The sequence below is a fragment of the Desmodus rotundus genome, chromosome 12 (assembly GCF_022682495.2).
Source record: "Desmodus rotundus isolate HL8 chromosome 12, HLdesRot8A.1, whole genome shotgun sequence".
Classification (NCBI taxonomy): Eukaryota; Metazoa; Chordata; class Mammalia; order Chiroptera; family Phyllostomidae; genus Desmodus; species Desmodus rotundus.
This window is the reverse complement of record NC_071398.1, coordinates 40,892,298-40,913,777: the sequence shown is the minus strand read 5'-3', so window position 1 is coordinate 40,913,777 and position 21,480 is coordinate 40,892,298. Positions and strand designations below refer to the sequence as shown.

The window sequence follows — 21,480 nt, the reverse complement described above, 5'->3', positions numbered from 1 at the left end:
ATTGGAATTTTTATGCTCTGTGAATTCTCCATGATCATATATTAAAAACTGTATTTCCTTCTGCTAAACGGTCTCTGTTAATTTGATGGTTAGCCCAGCTGAAAAACAATTTAGAAGGTGGGAATGACAATATTACTATTTTTAGCCTCCTCATTAGCCAGGATTTGTGAGGCTGCTGGGTTGCAAGCAGGGAGTTTGGTGAGAAGACCGGTATAGTCGTCCAGGTAACAGGTGAGGGTCGTGGGAGCAGTGTGAAGAAAAAGTGTCAGTTTCTGGATTTGCTCTGGGCACGAAGTCAAAGAATTTTCTGAAGAATTTAATGTGTGTTGTAAGAAAAAGAGAGCAGCTGTGAAAATACAAAGAGATTGAGAATAATTCTGCAGGAGCACATCGAGGTGAATAATTTGGCTGGGATTAAAACTCTTAAGGCATCCTGAAGTGCCTTTTAAATATTAGTTGTCAAATAAATACTTGGACGTCAGCAATCATGTCCAGTTTGTCTCTTTCATCCACTATGGTGTCACCAGGGGCTCTGCCTGTGCCTGGTAAGTTTACAGTGTGAGTTCATCACACATTTACAGAATCTGCAAATGAACAAGTAATGAAGAATCAAAACGTCTCCTGGACACCCACACAGGACATTTCTTACTGACTAGAAAACACAGCAATACCACCAAGTCACCGCGACTGCAGGGGCCCTTGCAAACCCATCTGCTGTTGCAGAGACATCAGGGCCTCTCTGGGGCCTTTGTGCTGTATGCATTTTTGGAACTAAGTTAAGTTGAACATAAAGTACTTGAATGACGTTGAACCTGAGCAGGCACCCCTCGGGGAGATTTCCTGATTTCTCAACAATAGAAATGGGACTGGAGTCTTTCAGGCTGCAACAAGCTCAGCAAATGCTAATTAAAATAGGGGGCATGTAAAAACACAACAAAAAAACGGATTAAGCAGTAATTAGTGATAGTGTAAACACTAATCTGAGACGTGACTCTGGGTCCCAGGACTCCTGGGTCTTCCCAAGCAGCTGTGCATAGAATCACAACCCACATGTTGACTTGCTTTCCAGGAATTAAAACCCTCACAAGAGGGAAGCTGTGAGCACCACAGCAGGGAACATTTTTCCTAGCAGATTCAAATGTATCTTTTAATTTACTCTCCAGTAGGGAGTCAAAAGTTGATACACTTAGACTGACAAAACCATGTGTCAGTATTTTATCTTGTTTGGTAGTAATCGAGGGACTCAGTGACTAATTAGTGCCTCGGTGTGCTAGAGCTGAGCTTTCAGTGAGACGTGTTAAACCAGCGTAGAGTCCTGGCTCTGCTGTGAAGGGAAGCAGAGCTGCTGCCCCAGATGCGCCTTTCAGGACACTGATTCTGATCTTGTCATTGGGAAACAGAAGGCTCAGGAAAAAACCCTTTGAACTTCCCTCTTAACTGACTAGGAAGTCTTTAGACAGAGGACCAGCTCAAGATGGAACATGGACATGCCAAGGAAATATTTATTTGCAGTTCATTTGCTTTGGAAAATCCACGAAAATGACCTTTTTGCCTTATGAAGCCTCAAACCACAATGCATTCTGTTCTTTACCTTCACAACAGCAAATCAACCTTAACTACCCAATACTTCTTTGGGTCTGTATTTCTTCACTTCAGAATATTCAGTGGTATAATAGACGTTGTACATTGTCTCCTGTTAATCTGCCTCTGTTAATTTGATTATTCGTGTAGCTAGAGGAATGGAAAAGATGAGGGAAAAAAAGTCTTTTGCATCCACAGCTGGCTGTCATGATTTCTAGCTGAGGAATAAATGGGAACCTGACTGCTGGGGCTCAGTTAGTTGGTTGTTCTCCCACAGAGCGAGACAGTGTTGCTGGGTTAATCAGAAGTCAGGGCACATGCCTGTGTTCCAAATAGGGTCCCCTGTCTGGGTCCACACGAGAGACAACTGGTTGATGTTTCTCTCTCACATCACTGTTTCTGTCTCTCTCTTTCTCCATCCCTTCCCTTTCTAAAAATAAACAAATAAACAAGTAAATAAATAAATAAGTAAAATTTAATGAATATAAAATGTAAAGAAAATCAACCTGGCATTTTGAGTACAAAAAAGGAATCTTCTCAGGAAAATCAGTTGCAAGAGATACATTGCTCAACGTAAGAGAAGGACGCAGCCTGCTAAACGCGAGGTGGATGGATCTGTTTTCTGCTGTTACATTAACTTCACAGACACGGTCTCAAAACTGGATGCGGTACTTTGTGTTGTCTGAAAGCAGGAAGACCTCCGACTCTAATAACCAATAACCCCCAAAGAGAATGAGGCCAGGGGAGAAATAAGTCAGATTTAAATGATTAGCCCTGGATGGTGTGGCTCAGTGGATTGAGTGCCAAATTGCAAAGCAAAGGGTCACAGGTTTGATTCCCAGCCAGGGCACATGCTTCAGTTGCAGGCCAGGTCCCCAGGAGGGGGCAAGCAAGAGGCAACCACACATTGCTGTTTCTCTCCCTCTCTCTCTCCCTCCCTTCCCCTCTCTCTAAAAATAAATAAAATCTTTTAAAAAATGCTGTAAATTATCTTTAAAAAAACACATAATAATTGAACAATTCTCAGAGCACATGACTTTGAAATCCCTAATAATGATTTTTTCTCTTCTTTCCCTTAAAAGACTTTAAATTTAAGCCACTGGGCAGTTCCAGGTTTAGAGCATGAGCTGCCCATTCTCCTTTCAGCGTTTCCTCTGAAATACTCCTCTTTGCTTTTTTCCTTTCACTACCACCTGCTGTCAATGTTTTAGCTCTTTAGGCATCAGGCAAATAGCCCCACTTCAGAGGAGACACCCCTGTGCTTGGGTTTACAGGCCTGGCCCTTCCTTCCTCCTGGCAGGGGGCTCACTGCCTCAGGCATCCGTCTGAAAACAGAGAAAAGAAAAAAGTAAGTGTGGCTTCTTATGCTGTGGGAGGTCTTAGGGAGAGAGGGGAGTGAACATAAAGTTTCTCAAATCCCCTGGGCACATGATATAGGGAGATTATATACATTCAATCCATTCTAGCCTCACACCAACCAAGTTTTTTCCTATGAGGTGAAGGGTTTGTATCTTCCATCAACAACCAATTCTCCAAATACTTCCATGTAGCTCTGACACTGAGTATCCAGAGTACGTGCAGACCCACAGGTTCAAGGCTCAGGAACACAAGACTGCCGTCACTGCTGATGCCAATTGCAAGGGGGGGCCCGGGCTACTCACATTCCTGCCTCATCAACCACAAATTTGGGGATTTTCATTACCCCTCTCATGCATTATACATCTGTAGGAAAACACATAGAATGTAGAAAAGGCTTTATTTACTACTAAGGGTTTATTATAAAGACATAACTCAGGATCAGCTGCATGGGAGAGACACACTGGGCTGGACACTGGGTGATAGTAGTGGAGCCTCCTTATCTTTCCTGTATCCCCCCCTCTCAGAACCTGCTGATCCTTGTGTTTAGGGTATGATTTTTGTTGTTGTTTTTTTAATTAGGGGAAATTTCCTTATGCTGGTATGTTTGATTAAATAATTGGCCATATTTAAATTTTTTCTAGCTCCTCTTCCTTTCAGAGATTTTGGAGGCTTGGGATGGATGGATAAAGAAAAGACACATGGTACTAACCCTGAGCACCTCAGTGGAGGCCTGTGTGCTGAACCTTGTGAACCCAGGGACCTGAAGTAGCCACTCAGAGTGACCTGGAATTAAAGCTCGGTAACTGAAAGTGAATCAAGGCAGGTAGCCACGTTTCAGTCTGGGTTCTGTTAGTGAAAAATGGCAATCTTCATTTTGTCTGGTGTCTTTTGCATTTCTGATAATATAACTCTAAACTGTCAGACTTATGTCTCTCTGTACTCTTACTGCATCAGAGCAGAGACGAAAAGACTTTTTTCATTGTTATTGTTATCATATTAATTATCTGCTACTATCCTATCTGTACCCATCAATGTAAAACTTATGTCTATTTGTTCTAATTCTTATCCTATCCCAGATTTCACCTCTTTTCCTTCTCCCAACTCTCTAATGCATCACCAATGAATTTATGTAATCCCTATGTGTTTCCCTTTGATTGTAATGTATAAAATGAGGTGCAAAACTGCCATTCTCTGAAGCATTTTTTTCAATTTGTTGAGATATTGTTTACTGTTTTTTTGGGGGGGCTCCACCTGCAGGGCCCTGCCCGCATCACCACGGATGAGAATAAGTCTACCAAGACATTAGCTGCTTGGGGAGGAAAGGTGGCTGATCTCTCAAAGCAGAAGGTCCAGAAACCTTTCCTCAATGGGCTTTTATTGGGCTTAATTGGCATAGGAATACAGGGTGTATATGTAAAGCTCAAACACTGTCAGGCAGTAATGATCAAACAATAGATAACATTCAAAGAACTATGAGGGCTTACTTAGAGTCAGGGTCAGATAGCTAAAGGGCTATAAAACTTTGGGGAACAAACTCTTTTCAGGCTTGGACCCTTATCATTTAAATTGAGGGTATTAGCAAAGCAGGTTTCACAGGATTTTATGCATTCTTTCTTAGGTCTGCGAGCCCCAGGGAATCCGCCCTTTCCAGTACAGGGCTGCACCCAACCTCTGTCATTGTTTCAGGCTTAAGTCAGGGAGGGGAAGTAAGGTAGCCAAGAGATTAGGAGACTTCATGCAGACAGAATGAGGACTCAGGCTATGTCAAAGCTGAGGGGTGAGGGTCCATCACTCCCTTTTTCTATAGCTCCCCAGGTCCTTCCCTGAGGGCCTCTTCGTGACTGTGCCTGTCTTAGGTAGTCCCTCCTTTGAGGAATCTTACCTGTCATTGGCTAACCAGTCATTCACTGGCAGCCAAGCAGGGTGAAGTAAAGTGGGCAGAGGCAGCGCCCCTGCAATGGAGATAAGCCTTGTCTCCTTAGTGGCTTATGGTCCCAAGATCTCTTACTCAGCCTTAGCCGTGGGGGTTTACAGCTTCTGAAACCAGGCAGGATGGTTCCCAACACTGTTTCACATTAACTCCTAAAAGTTCCCTACACGTTTAAACATTTCTTACTTTGACATTTACTTGGCACAGTGTGGCAGGATTTCAGACAAGCCCATCCAGGATCACGTTGGTAGCAGCCGGGGACCCACTGTTCCTCACCAACTCCTGGAATTGTATCAAGTGAGCTTGTGGGAGTTTTTCTCAGAATTTTGGACCTCCCTGTTTTGAGGTAAAAGGCTGGAATTTATCTGAGCTATTTTTTTAAGTCCTCCATGTGAACCTAAATGTTAAGAGTTTAGGGAAAACAGGTTAATGATGAGTTGAAAACTCAGACAAAAACAAAGGATGGCTGCTATTTTTTATTCAGATTTTATTACATTTTTTTCCATTACCTATTAGTTAGTCTCCTTATACCTCCCTCCCCCCAGGAATCACCACACTGTTGCCAATGTCTGTGACCCTTTTTCCTTGTGCTCAATCCCTCCATCCCCTAACCCCCCACCTCCACCCCCAACTGCCTGTCATCTGTGCTCCATCTATGAGTCTGTTTCTGTTTGGCTTGTTCTGTTTGTTCATTAGATTCCACAAAAGGGTGAAATCATAGGTATTTGTGTTTCTTATACAGGACATTTTCTTATGAGACTCTTATTGTCCTCCTCACCCCTGGAACTTTATGTGGTAATGACATTCACAGCATTCTGTTCTTACAGCCTGGTACCCAAATAAGCCTTAAGGTTATAGCTCCCAAGTGTACAACTAGCAAAACTCAGAGTAATATTGAATAATGAATAATGAATGACAGGTGAGTCATAGTAAAATAAGACTCCACCTCATGGTCAGATGATTAAAACTGGACTGGTGCATAGCGTGCCCTCGAACTGTAAGCAAATGTTATACAAGATGCAAAACACAGAGAAATGAGACAGCACAATTTAGTCTGTGACAGCTTATATGTTAGCAATGACCCAGAGTGTTTGTCTAATAAAGGCCTGTGGGACCGACTGCCTCCCATTTACCTCCTTTTCTCTTTTGAGAACATTCGGCTTTGACTTCCATCCAGGGTGAAGGTCTTGGTGCATCACCAACGGTTTATCATCCAGCAAGACAAACACTGACACTAAGACTTCCTAAAAATCTCTTCCTAGCACTTGAGACAATGGTATCTATCAGAATAGTTTGGTTGCCAATACATGGTTTAGGTTGATTTATTACCAAAAAGGGCAGAGTGAACAAAAAAGGGGCCACATACTAAACCTGATGGTCTCGGAGGAGGACTGCCTGATAGGACTTACACACTCAGAGACCTGAGGTGACCAGTTAGGATGGTCTGAAATTAAAGTTTTTAACCAAAGTGAGTCATGGTGGGCAGTCATGTCCTAGGCTGGTATCTTTCCTGAGAAAGCTCAGCCTTCACTTTAACTAAGAGTGATTATTGTCTTTTTCCTCTACCATAACTTACCTTTAAAATGTCAGGGTAATTTCATTTTTCTCAGACCCCTCCCTGCACCAAAGCAGAGACCAGGGACCACATACCTTTTCATTACTATTGTTATTGAGTTAATTCTTTTTCTCAACATTTTATTTGTTTATCTTCAGAGAGAGGGGAAAGGAAAGAAAAAGAGAGGAAGAGAAACATCAATGTGTGGTTGTCTCTCACTGGGGACTAGGCCCACAACCCAGGCTTGTGACCTGACTAAGAATCAAACCGGCAACCCTCTGGTTCCTAGGGCTGTGTTCAACCCACTGAGACACAGCAGCCAGGACTGTTATAGTGTTAATTCTTACCTGCTGACTTTTCTGCAGCATGCAGCTTAACAAATGTATGTGTCTATTTGTTCTACTTTTTACCCAATCACAGAGATTTTTGCATTTTGCTTTCTCCCACCTCCCTGACCTATTGTCAATAAATGTCATGTAACCCCTTGGCCCCCTGGATGTGACAGCACTGTATAAAATATGGTGCAGAACTGCCATTCTTCAGAACATTTTCTCAACCCATTGAGATTTTTCTTCCCCACATCATCATCATGTTGGGTTCAAGCAGACTCACAAAAATACTCTTCAGGTTGAAACAGCTCTTGCGTTGACAGCTGAAAATTCCAAGCTTTTTGTTAGAACTTGGTCTTTCTGGTGACCTGCCCTCACTCTGCAACTATCCAGAGGCCTGCTGAGAGTTGCCTCATCACAACAAAAGATGCTCTCATCACCCTCATCACTTAGAAAATGTCAAATGTTTTAGGTGCTCTTTTTAAAATCCAAGAAAGAAGATCAAGCATTTTTCTATGATATCACATGAGAGAATTGAGGCTTCTCAGGTGGGGTCACCCTCAGAATTGTAGAGCCTGCAAGTAGACGCAGACATTCTGTGTATTTTCTATTGGTGCTAGGCATGACTGCTTAACCTATTTGTCTATACCTTTTTTAATTGTTGTTCAAGTATCATTGTCTTCCCCCCCAACCCCTAGCCATCCCCAATTCCCACCCTTGATCCTACCCCTCTTTGATTTTGTCCATGTGCCCTTTAGAGATGTTCCTGAAAACCCTTCCTCCCTCTCCCCCCTAAAATTATCCCCTCCTGCCTCCCCTCTGGCTACTGTTAGTTTGTTCTTAATTCAATGCCTCTGGTTATTTTTTCTTGCTTATTTGCTTTGTTGATTAGGTACCACTTATGGATGAGATCATATGGTATTTGTCTTTCATAGCAGCACAATTTAGAATACGCTCAATTTTTTTAGATTTCCTTTTATATTAGAGGGATTGAAAGTTTAACCTTTCCCCTACTCCTAGTGATTGACAATCCAGATGTGAATTAAATTCAGCCTCTGAGATGTACTTGTGTGTCATTTGGAAGCTGGAAGGGAGGTGGAGTCATTATTTTGTTACCGTGGTGACTGATGGGTGGGCTGTGGCAGACACAGCTTCTTGTAAAGAAGCAGGTGTTTCTGTACCTCTGGGTGGGTTGTGGCTGTGCGACCTTGAGACTGAACTTCCAGTGGCAGCTCCCTAACTTCCATTCCTCTAGCTCGTCATGGTTTTAAAAACACTGCTCTATGTGCTGAAGGTGGTTCTACATTCATGTTCGTGGCGGGTGTGATTTAATAGTCCCAAATCAGAGACAACACAAATGTCCATAAAGTGGTGAACAGATAAAATTAATGCATCCCAGGGATGAGAGATAACTAGAGAATAAAAAGAAAGAACTATATCAAAATAATTGTGTTGCACCAAGAATACAACCTCAGCCTAAATTTATACACTTTATGATGAAAATTTGAAAGTCCCAGAAAAGGCAAAAGAATTTATAATAAGAAAACAGCCTTTGAGAGTTTCCCTAACACTAAAAAAGGTGGCGCAGAGTTGAAGGAAACGGAGATTGCAAGGGGACATGAGAAGACTTTAATAGTAAGGGACATGGTCTTTATTTTCATTGTACAATGTTTTTGGTGCATGCTTCTGAAGACACTTCATAAATTGCATGCTTCCAATAAGTGAAGCTTATGATATTCAACTACAAGTGAATAAATATATTAAACTTTTCCATACCTAAATTAAGTATCACCTAAAGTAAAAGTTGAATGGAAAGTACAAAACCAAACAAAAGAAATAACTAACACAGTAACATGATGTTTTTTTGCCCATTTTCCTGTGTGTCCAGCAGGGGGGCAGCAGAATTGCTGTGCAGACTGAAGCCTTTCTGGGCATTTCTAATCTCCCTGAATCAGCAGCACCCACAGCCCAGCAGGGAACAACCTCACCAGTATCAATCATAACACAGTCTTCCTAACTCTTCAAGCTATCCATGTTGACAGTGTCCACTCCTCCAAACCGTCAAGGGTCAGCCCACCAAAGATCAGTCCTATGCAGGCAATGTTTTTTAACAACCTCTGTTTTTCAAGTAGAAAATGGGCAGTAACTCTTCAGGTCTCAGCCAACAGTCCTTTCTCAGAAGTGCTCTCTGTGATCCACGGACCAGCTGAGACTCACGTACATGTTGTAAATGCTCCACAAGTTTTCCTTTATGACCCTTCATTGTTTGTGGTTAATTCCTTAGAGCCATGATTTGTCTGAGAGCCTGTCTGTGTTACAAGGTAAAGTCAATGAGCACAGGGCCCCCACGTGTCTTGTTCTCTTTGGAGATTCCAGGGACCAGACAAGAACCTGATGCATCACGGATGCTCTGTAAACACTCCTTAAATCAAGAAGGGAAACTGCACAGTGGAAGTCTGTCACTCTGCGTGACACTTGCAGTGAAATTAGGTTTCTCATAGACACAAAGGCACTAGTGTCATCGTGAGAGGAGGCCACCACCTCCTTGGGGACATTCCAGGATCAGGCTTTTACTTCTCATACATTCAGGAGGAATGAAAGGAACCTACTAACAGTGAGGGGTTGGACTGCATTTTATTCCTCCCAAATCACTGCCCTCCACAGGCCCACCTTGTGAGTTATGTCTCCTCACCTCAGGCCTGTGTTTTTCCTGTTCTCACAGATACCTGACCACACAGAAACTCAGGATCCTCAACCCCTGGAGGAGTTACTGCCACGGAACAAAAGAGCACACCCTGACCTTATAGGAATCAGGGAAGACTTTTCATTCCCAGAATTCCTGGTCTGTGGGCCACCTGCCTGTTGTTACTGAAGACATCTGTCTAGGTCATGATGTCCTGGGGGAGAAGGGAAACTTCCTGTGCAGATGGGACAGGAGAACCTAGGATCTGTGGTTGCTTCATTAACAGAGAAGCTGAGGTTTTACAACAACATCTTTTCTCCTAACAAACTATACAAAGGGCCCTGGTTGAGCATTCACATGGAGATGCTCCATCTCCTAGGCCCTGTGGGTAGACAGGGACACAGAAACGACTCATATGCAACATCCCAATGTAGTGATGGATCACACACAGGACATTTTAGGGATCAAACCCCCAGGCCTGCACTCTCTCCAAAAGGCTTAGGAGAACTTTCACCAGGCCCTTCCTTTGAACATTTGAACAAGAGAGCTCTGTGTGAACAGCACATCCCCCTGGCGGGACAGTTCTCTTGACACTGAACTCACAGTACTCTCACTAATGCCTGACTTCTCACTGGGCTCACCCTGCACTGCTCAGGGTACCTGCAAAGCCCTGACATTGGCTGCAGTTCTACTTCTGTCCTCTAGGAAACAACATTGAGACACACAGGAATTAGGTACAGGAGCTTGGCTTTGGCTAAGAAGATGGAGAAAAAGCTTGATTTTCCTCCCTTGCTTCATCAGGACTTTCATGGGCCCCCCTCTTGACTGCTCTGTCCCACCTGCTACTTCTAGAGACAGTTAACAAAAACGGGCTGTGCAGCAACCCTGACAAGCTCAGGGGACCACATGGCAGGCCTGACAAGCCTCACAGATATTCTGATCAGAAATTTCTATCTGGGCAGGTGATGGCAGGTTGCCACATCCCAGGTCTATATTTTCCTTAAGAAAGTTCCGTCTTCTGTTTGAGTGAGCCCTGGTCCTTTTTTACTGCATTTTGGATAGGGTAATTTTGAAAGATCAGAACGATTTCCTTTGCTGGACCATTGGAGGGCACAGAACCTGGAGCAAGTGTATGATGACACAGAACCCTTCATATTATCTGGTCCTCTGCACACCTTCTCTCTATCTTCTAAATATTAATAATCTTGTACCATTCGATGTAAAAAGTATGTTTCTCCCTTTTGCCTTCTTTCCAATTCTGGAGATTTCCCTTCTATGTTATCTCTCACCTCATAACGGATTCTAAGCAATCCTTCAAAACTGCCTTCCCTCAAAGGATTTGAGTCCTTTCTCCCACGCATATGAAGTCAGTTTTGCTCACATAAACTCATTGCAGTGCTTCCAGATTTGAAAGCTTCTCACCTTGACAGGGCCTGGGAGCACCTGCTCCCTGAGGGGTTTCTGTGCTGCTCTCTGCCCTATGCCTGGCATCACCCATGGGCAAGTCTGGTGACCACAAGAAAGCCTATCAGGCAGAAACCAGAGGTGGTCCCATAGTCAGACGCACAAAGACAGGTCCAATGATCAGACATGGAGAGACATGAAACTCTGCTTGGAGGACCAGGAAGCCCACAGGCACCTGACCTTTCCCCACAGTCCTTTCTTCCTGGGGCACACAGCACACATTACACTTTACACCCAAAACTGCAGGTCCTCCTGAGCCTTCTGGCTTTGAATCTTTGTCTCTGGAAGCAAAATCCAGTCTGGTGACAACCTGAGATAGAAGACAGGTTCCCTCTGCAGGTGCCACCCAGCTTGACATCTCTCACCCCCAGAGTCATCTCAGTGACCTTCCTGCTGGGAGGGGATAAAACCTTCTCAGAGCATCTGAGAACATGGAGAAGAGTGGATTCCCAGCTGGGTTTCTGTGTCACAAACAGAAATAATCCCCATATTTTGAGGACACCTGGGTCTCCTGTGCTGTGCTGACAGACCACAGACCAACACACAGCACTGCTGTGATCAAGGCTGGCATGAGTGGGTCCTCGTCTCAGGGGTAACTGTGCCCCATCAGCCTTGCTATTGCAAGTGAACCCTTCAGGCCAGTGAGATCTCCTTCTCCTGAGAGCTTGTCAGATGCAGAGTCCCTGACCCACGGCAGCCCCTTCAGAATCTGCAATTTAACAGAATCTGGAGCCTTTCCCTGTGAACAGGAGAAATGGTTCAGCCTTCACATCAAGACATCTCATTGTGAATGGACACCCACATTAGCTGGACAGCTACTTACTGAAGCTGCATTTTTAAGGTGTCACCTGGGCTTTGTGATGTTTACTAAGTTTCACAGGTGATCTGATGGACAGCTGGGTTATCCTTGTGACAGGTTTTTTTTGACTTAGCTTCAGAACACCTGCTCTGAAGGGAAAAGTCAAATGTGATAGAGAGAGGGCTGTGGGAAAGGCCTATGTGCACCTGACAGGAAGTTCTGGGGAATGTCCGAAATCCAGACAACCAAGCCTAGTGCTTTCCAAACACAACATGAGTGTGTGTGTGTGTTTATGAATGTGTGCATATGTGCATGTGTGTGGAGTTGAGAAACCTCAGGAGTTCCCAGGGAATGAAAATGTAGGGGAGCAGTACTGGTAAATAGGGACAGGGGTGACAGAATGAGGGCAGGGAGTGGGAGGGTCCTGTGCAGAGACCCAGCCCCCAGCCCACATGACAAGAATAGCAACCATGCCCCAGAATAAAGCTCAGCGCACAGGTAGGACACACAGCAGATTGCACTGTTCTGCACAGAGCCTCTGGACATCCCATGAGCCTCACCGAGACTCAAGCTTCTCTAAGAGAGGCAGCCATAGAGGAGACAACATACACCATGGGATCCCTGTCTGTCTCTACCCATTCAGGACTTGTCCACTGGCTAGGGCTCCTGGTGGTTGGTAAGTAGGAGACAATTCCTTGGGGTAGACTAAGGATCTGACACAGAGACTGGTTCATATCTGCTGAAGAGACCAGTGATCTGAGAAAAGAGTGAAGGCTTCTATTTGGACCGGAGGGACAAGGACAATTACCAGAGTAGGATCGGGAAGGGGGCTCAGCATGAGGAAAATCTCATAATCTGGAAGTGGTGAGAGGCAGGAACACCTAAACTGGTACTCTTTTCCTCTTATTCATCATTGAGTATGACTAATAAAAACTGATAATAATAATAATGATTGATATCAGGCAACACCAGAAAAAATAAAATCTTAACCAGGGGTGTTTGGGTTGTCTTCACCACTGACATCAGAAATGGTCAAATACACCCCACAAGGTATAACCTGGGTTTGCTCATTCATTCCACTCCATATACTTGCAGCCTGTTGAAGTCCCTGGAGGTAGAAGATCCGACCAGGCCCTGCTTTAATTTAACCCATATTCACGAGGAGAGAGGGAAAACGAAAGATCTAGATTTTATGTGAGGTATGCACAAGACCGATGGGAGAAAAGAATTGAAGAGAGAGGATCTTTAGAGAATGTTGTCAGCAAAGTGTCTTCCAAAAATGCCCCAGAGTGTAAGAAGGAGTCTGAGCATAATGAGAGGGTGAGCAAGAAAACACCTAGAGAAGACTGTTAGAAATGAAAAAGTAACAGTTTCAGAGGTGCTGAAATGATGGGGGCCATGCTGTGGACCTTGACCATGGGAGACACAAACTCACCTGTACAGCAGGCTGAGAGATAAAGAGACCTGCTCAGGATTTAGGGCCTTATGTATCCATCACAATGTACACATGTAAACACAGATCTTCTTTTCTTATTTCCTAGTCTCACTCCTCAACTTCTGGTGCCAGCCCACTGCAGCTCAACTTGCTATTGTGACGACCTACACTGCTGAAGGGGATGCTGCGCTTCTACCTCTCCACAATACCCCTCCCAATGTTTTAGCCTATATATGGTACAGGGGGGAGGTCAGAAGCAAAAATCGTATGATTGCATTTTTTTTCACATTCGCAACATATGATGTAAAAGGTCCTGCATACAGGGGACGAGAGAGCATAAACGCTAATGGATCCTTGCTGATAGAGAATGTCACCATGAATGATGCAGGAATGTACACCGTGGTAGTCTACATTACAGATGTAAACAAAGAAATTGCATTTGGGCAGCTTCACGTATACGGTGAGTGATTGCTCTCTGACCAATGAGTGTTGCGTGGGGTGGATTCTACTTCACACACAGGACAGACATCCCTGAATTCTGCTTCCATTCCTCTCCACATTTTGTTTCAGGTTGGAGTTTGTGTAGACGAATTTCCTAAAGTATCAGTTCCCTTCCCAACTTGCATCCCTATGGACAGTCACTGTAGACAGAAGGGTCATTATGATGGAAGTTACTCTGCAGAGGGAGTCCCATCTCAGTTCAGCCCCCTGAGCACCTGCCTATGAACTTGACCTTGAGAATGACTTTCATGTGCTAGGTGAAGGCATGGTCTGAGAAGCCCCCTGAAATTCTTACAGAGCTCAGCTCAGAAATTCCTCCCCAGAACTTTGTCCCTGGGATCTTGAGCCCGGGGACAGTGGCGAGCCTGGGCCAAGTTGTGTTTGGGCTCCTGGGAAAGGCTGAGTGTGGAACGGTTTAATGGGTGCCCCAGACACAAAGATCCTGAGCTGGTCTCCAGTCAGGGCTCAGCCCAAGAGCCACCTTTTGGCAAAAAGGGAGTTTGGTATCAGCTGAGTCTGTGTGTGGAGAGCACATTTAGACGATGTCCTTGTGTATAACCTACTGTCCTGGGGGTCTTAGAAAGGTTCAGAAGAATGTCAGCATCCCCAGAAAGAAACTGAGAAAAGGAGATGCTCCTGGAAGCTCCTTATTCATCAGGGATCAGCCCAGGGGATTCTCCCTTGGAGCCGATCAATAGGAGATGCCTCTTATTGAGCAGCTCTTCTCTCCCTGCTTAAGGTCAGATTCTGTAAATATTGTACAGATTGTACACTCACAACTTAGCAGACAAATATTCCTGGAGAATAAACTGAGGCACCTGGAGATAAAGTCACTAAGGCAGAGTCAAACAGACCATGAACAGCTGATCAGAGTCTCTCAATGTCTGTTTGTAGCCTCAGATTTCCTTCCTCTACCTTAGAGACCCTATGAGGGTGGCTTTGGATTTTTAAACCAAGGAATTGGCGCAGATCCTTTTGTCTTAGGCATCCTCACCTCATAGGAATACATTTTGGCCTGTGTAGTGGGAAGAAAAGAAGGAGAAATAAGGTATTTTTACTCTAGGACCCAATTAGCTGCAGTAACAATCAGAATCACTGCACACCACACCCCCTCAGGTGGTCTATACACACCGCCCTGCACTGGACTTGACAGCACTTACTTATTTGCACCTTGTTTTGATGGAGTCACCCCGGCAGATATAAAGGAAGGAGTTTGCCTTCTCACCCCCACTCTATCCCTGATACTAACTCAGGGGCCAACATGTAATAAACATTCAGTTGCTTCTGATGAAAGAGGAAGGAATAAATGGTAATTGAATGAATGAATGAAGGATCCAAAATTTCTGCAGATTTTGGAACCTGGATACAGAGTCCTTTAAATTTTTGCCACAAGAGACAGGCTTTCTGTGCCTCCAGGAACTGAGACCATCATCTCAGATCAGTTTATTTTCTCCAAAAAAATAGTCTTTCTTGCAATTGTTCTTAGGCCCTGGGCTGTTAATAATAATTTTCAGATACAGAGAAATTTTAAGTTGTTTTCCATATTTCTATCTCATAGCCACCTGACACATATTGCCCACACGGGCCAGAATTTCAGCAAGTCCATGATTCTGGTTGCTGTAAGACACTTGTTTTGCATTTGCACCAGTCCCTACCTGCCCTCAGGGGAGAGAGAATGACTTTAATGGTCAAGGGAAGAGCACTTGATTTTGCTGCCTTAATCAGCTTCTGCCTGTCCTTTCTCCTGTTTCCTAAATCATTTCTGGGACTTTGCTCTATCATTTTTTGGGTCACTGACCCATTTGGCTCACTGACTAATTTGGTTCACCCTCACCTTAAAATACCTGACCCACCTCTTGGCCCACAGGCCTGAGTAGTCAACTTACCTTCTACTTGTCCCTGGTCTCTATGTGTTATTATTGCACAAACTACACTCTCTAGGATGACCTGGGAAATGATACCTCTTAGAAACACACTTCATTTGGGGAATAGAAGTCTGAGCAGATGGAAGGAAACACTTCTTGTCAACCAGGCAGTCAGGTGGTCTGTGAAGGCTCAGAATTACAGGGTGTATCTGACTTAAAGTGTTATGTCTTTCCATAACTGAACACTGATACTTAAATGACACCTGAGAAAGTCTGTACTTGCCCCCAGACATATAGCTGGAGGCCATGCATTCTCTGAGCACCCAGATTCCCATGCATTTTCTAGTGATGCACAGACCTGCTGGGTTCTTTCAAAGACTCAAGTTGACTGAGATGTGAGAGGTGCCAATCTGGTAGAAGAAGCTTTTGGAGAAAGGAAAGGTACTGCACAGGGCAATTTTATTCTCTTACTTGCAGAGCAAAGTTAACCACACCCAACAACACAAGCAATGAATGCAACCTGGAGAGTTTTGACTTTCATTTTTATAAATAATAGTGGTGTTGAGCATTATTTCCTGTGACTTTTAGCCTGTTGCATTTATTTTCTGCAGAAATGTCTATTGAAGTGTTTTGTTCATTTTTAAGTCAATTTATATGTGGTTTTGTGGTGGTGGCTGAGTTGTAGAAAATTTTTGTATATTCTAGGTATTAACTTTGCTTTTCCATATGATTTGATTTGCGAAGTATTTTCTTACATTTCATAGGTCACCTTTCCACCAGTTGTGTTTTTTGATGAAGAGAAAATTTTCATTTTGACAAAATCCAAATTGTCTACTTTTTACCCTTGTTCTTAGTGTCATATTCATAAAATCACTGCAAAATAAATGTCATAATTTTTCTCCCTACACTTTTTCTAAGCATTTTATAGTTTGGAGTCTAACCTTTAGAATCTGATCTCTTTGACTGAATTTTTGTGTGGGGGATCAGACAATGACCCATGTCACTCATCTGCATGCAGATATTGCTGTGCAACACAGTTTGTTGGAAAGACTGTCATTTCTCCATTGAATAGCCTTTACTGCCTATCAAATTATTTTAAAAAATCTAAATGCTTTTCTGCTTACTGTAAACCTCCTTGGCTCCAGAAATGGATATGGTGGTAAGCCTGCCTTCCACAACATGAGTAGAAGTTTACATTAGGAGTGGGACCTGATGTTTTGTGAAAAAGGAAGTCCTAGGAAAAGATCGCTGAAAGCTCAGGAGAGAAAAATTGTATGTGATGATGAGTTTATAGGACACATGAGCTGGGAAGGCGTTTTGTTTTGTGAGCTGCTAACAGATGACTGAGGGAATGTCAGTGGAATCACCCTGGGGTTCTATGGGTCACAGAGGAGCTGCAGCTCTCTCCTTACATAATTTCACCTGAACTTAGACAATTGTCCTTCTGTAAATGTTGGGAACATACTCTGGTAGCCGCTCCATAGCTCACTGTGTGCTGTGAGTTGCTAGATCTGAGTAAGTAGCGTGGCTCTAGGCCTCAAACCCATTCTTAATCAGTCACATTCCCTGTTTCTCCACAGAGCCTAAATTAATAGTCTCCCTCAGAACCAGCCACACCAGGATAACAGAGAATAAGGATATCTTGGTCTTGACCTGCAACACAAATGCAGTCTACGTCCACTGGTTGTTCTATGGCATGAATCTGCAGCTCAACGAGCGCATGAAGGTATCCGAAGACCGCCGAACCCTCACCATCGACCCTGTGAGGAGGGAAGATGCTGGGGTTTACTGGTGTGATGTCTCCAACCCCATCGGGTCTACTGCAAGTTTGCCTGTTGTGCTACATGTCGAATTTGACTGACCCCTCTTTCCTCCCATATGTTATTAAATACTAAATAAAAAATTTTCAACATTATAATAGATTTTTTGAAGGTGAATAGTTCTTAAACGATTTGCATTAAGTCAATAAACACTCAAAAATGTGAGCAGACATTGTCATTGTTGAATTAAGGTCATATTTCAGACAACTCTCCTCTCGGGTTGTCTCATTTGTACCATGTCCACAGTGGAGGTGACATTGTGTCCTTCAGAGGATGAGCAGTGGTCCTGTGATAACCAGTGGGAGCAGGTGATGAGCTCATAGAATCTGGTCTCTGTCCTCCATGAGGAGGCACCGGGACACTGTTGTAGACAATGGGAATGGAAACGAGGACACCCATGTGAGTAGCAACACTGATCTTTGTCTTTCTCTTTCTCTCAAAAGACTTCTAAAGCCTTGAGTATTCTTATTTCTATGTCAGTAAATTTATTTCCATAACTCTAATACACTTCTGTTCGTTTTGTTGGTAATATCCAATTGGAAGCTTTGGTAATAAAACCAACACTTTAGCTCATCTTTCCTAGTTCAGACCAATGCCCATGGAATTGGAAATGACCTCACACCTTATGAAGCTAAGTTTGACCTCCTTGGTCTTTGGTATCTCTAGGAGAAGAGGACACCACACAGAGCTAAAGAGAATGCAGGTGGATTCTCAGGGTGAAGCTTTCTAACCTAGGGTGACTGTTAAAACTTTCATGTTATGTTTAATAGAAAAAAACTTCATCAGAGAAAAATATGGTGGAGAAAGTCAGTTCCTCTGCCCTTAGGTAACTAATCAGGCCAATCAGGTGTCACCAGCCAAGTCCTTCATAACCCCATCTGCACTCTCCTAGGTCTCACTCAAATGTCCCAGAGACATGGAAGATTTCCCTGACCATGTTACATAAGGAGGCAACCCCTCCAACCCATCCACTCTCTCTACTGCCTCCCACTTGGTTCTTCTTTAGAGGGCTTGTCACCATCAGGAGAGCTTTGGGAGGTCTCTCTTGGATTTAGTCATTCAACTGCTTTACCCACTAGGCTCTCATTTCTACTCTGATTTCTTTCCATATCCTTCCCTCAGGTGAGGCATTGTCCCCTCAAATCATTCACAGTGTAGACTCAACCTCCCTGGAGTTTGTCTTATCATGGCAAGTGGTCAGCAAAGCCACTGAAGCTCTTATTTTTACAAATTTTATCCTTTTAAATGCACTTTCCCACCCTTACCCCTACTCTAATATCGACCCAGACTCTAGTGTCTGAGCAGGTAACTATTCTATTTCAGGGAGATCCTCCTCCCAATTCCACTACATTTGGTGGGCTTTCTTCAACCACCCTACCTATCTTCTAGGGTCCAGGGCACAGACCCTGGGCATGACATCACACAGATTTCTTCACAGAAACAGGTCATAGACTACTGTGGTTTTAAGGATATTTTTAAAATTTTCATACTCTTATTTATTCTTCTATCTACTGCATTGGATGCTATGTAAATAGATTGTTGAAGAAGTTATTTTTGAATAACAAATAATATATTCAATTTATGATCATATTTCCATTAATTAGTATGGAAAAAGGCAAGCAATTGATTATACATATTTAGTTTTTTTAAACCACATATGCACCCTTGGGTCATGAAGTGTCTTCTTCTTAAAGAAGTATTTAATATTTTTACCATGTGAACAATAAAGCCTATTCCATGGCAGCCACATTCTCATTAGAATCATACATATACTCCAATCATATATGTGCACATCAATATCATGTATGCCATTGACTCATCCTTTAGATATGTTATTAATAGACTTAGCAAAAATAACATCATTTTATTCATGAAAAATATTGCCCATTAATTAACTAGAAATTGGATTAGTTTTTGTCATATTTTAACTTATGTGAGCCAATTAATTTGAGGAATTAGTGTAAACAATTCTAATTATTTCCAGACGATGAGAACATACAGTTATCTATACAGAGAGACACAACCAATGACCTGATTGTTTAATTTTAAAACTAACTAACATTCTGAGAATATTGGGAAGGTCTCAGGGCTTTCCAATGTCTGAGAAAAAAAATTCAAGAAAAAGTTAAAATGTAGAGAAAAGAATTCTCATGAAATAGTGAGCAAATTGTGAACACCATAGAGGAATCAATTCAGGAACATGCTGCTAAGCTTTGAGATGATGTTTGGGTCATATATGAGTAAGTGATGATTATAGGCCTAGTCTGTGGCTGGATGACTTGGCATTGCTTTGTCTACAGGAGTTGAGAATAGAGTTCTCCACCAGTCCAAGAGTCAACTAACCAAGTGGCATGAGTTTGAGGCCATGGAAAGATAAGAGGAAACCATACAGCTGCAGGATCAAATTGTTCATGAAAATCAAACTAACATGGCTGGAAAAATAAAAGAGCTTAAGATTGTTATTTGTAATGCTTGGGGAAAAAGATTGGAGACCAGTCAAGAACTGAATAAGGGTCTGGGACAATTCGTTGGAAACAAGAAGCCTGGCCTGAGCTTGCAGGGCTTTATATCACTGAATGTGAATCTGTTAAAGCAACCTTTTGTTTGGAGAAGCTTATGATGACTTTTTGACACAGCCACTTATACTGTTAGCAGTGTAATGAGGTTAAATATCCTGTAGGCAGACTTGGAAACATTGAACTTTTAAGAAAGTATTTTGCACAAACCTTGAAACTCAACAACAGTAATCTGAGAGCTTTGTTTGGACTTCACATATGGGCAAGCCATATTGCTTCTAATTCAAAAGCAAGTGCAAACACAAAAAGTACAACATAAAATATGCTAATTGGGCAGCTAGTCAAGTAGGCAGAGCTTACCATTTTGCAGGTAAGAAGGAAACCAAACACTCTCTTAAGGCAGTCGAAGACATGTTGGAAACACAGCAGATTACCCATCTTTCAATGCCTCTTTCACATTATATTTCTCAAGTGCACAATTGAACTTAATGGCCTGTGACTTATTTAGTAAATGCCTAGTGCTATTTATATACTAATTTTCTGTTTAGGCAGCTGTAAGATGCTGTTCATGTAAACTGAGAACTGTCTTGTATTGCTAAGTGGAAAGACAGGGAAAGTCCATGAAAGAAAGGTTCAAGGGGATCTATGGATTGTACATCATTCTTCTCAAATCACACACATGTCACTGCTTTTAAACTATAGCCTGATGCAGAGGATACTTCATGAAATAAACCATCATAATATACTAAAAATAACTAAATAAGTAAAATATTAGCCATGACACAGATGTAAAAATGCAAAAACCATTAATATAACTGTTGTAATAAGTTGAATTAATTCATTCATAATACTAAGCTTTTCATTAATTTTTAGAGAGGAATTTTAAGGTTTGTATTTGCAAGGGAAAATATTTTTAAAAGAGATGGAAAGGCGGGTGCTCCTTCTGTCAATGAACTTTTTACCCACTTTCATTAAAAAGCTTCTGTTTGGGCTTCTGGCCAAGAAGGATGTGTAGATAGACTAATGTTGTCTCCTCACACAACCATGAGAAGGGTAACAAGCAATCTACAAACAAAAAACAATCAGAACTTCCAGAAAATCAGAGTCTATGGAAGTCCAACAACCAAGGAGAACAGACAACCATGCAAACCTGCAAGTGTGGTATGACGGTGAAGCTCCCTAACATTAGTGGCTGTTAAAACTCCCATCTTATCCCAAGGCAAGCAGAAGGAAGGAAATAATCAAGTTCAGCAGAGAATTAAATGATATAGAAACTAAAAGACCAATCCAAAGGATCAGTAAATCCAGGAGCTGATTCTTTCAAAAGACAAACAAATTCAATAAACCTTTAACCAGGCCTTTAACCAAGCCTTTAACAAAAAAAGACATGTGACCCAAATAAATAAAACCAGAAATGGAACTGGTGAAATTACAACCAATACAGAAATACAGAGATCGTGTGAAAATACTATGGGCAAATACATGCCAAGAAATTTGAACCTGGATGAAATAGACAAATTTCTAGAAATATATAATCCTCCAAAACTGAGTCTAGAAGAAGCAGAAAGCCTGAAAAGACCACAGGTGAGTGGGAAGGGTGAAAACGGGGGAAAGAAGGGAGAGGGACAAGTAAAGGAACACAA

The 21,480-nt window shown here is 42.6% G+C and overlaps 1 pseudogene; it reads left to right on the top strand.

The window, feature by feature from the left end:
- The window catches only part of LOC112319990 (ER membrane protein complex subunit 2-like), a 34,725-nt pseudogene extending 14,405 nt beyond the window's left edge, over nucleotides 1-20,320 (top strand).
- Nucleotides 20,321-21,480: the final 1,160 nt, after the last annotated feature.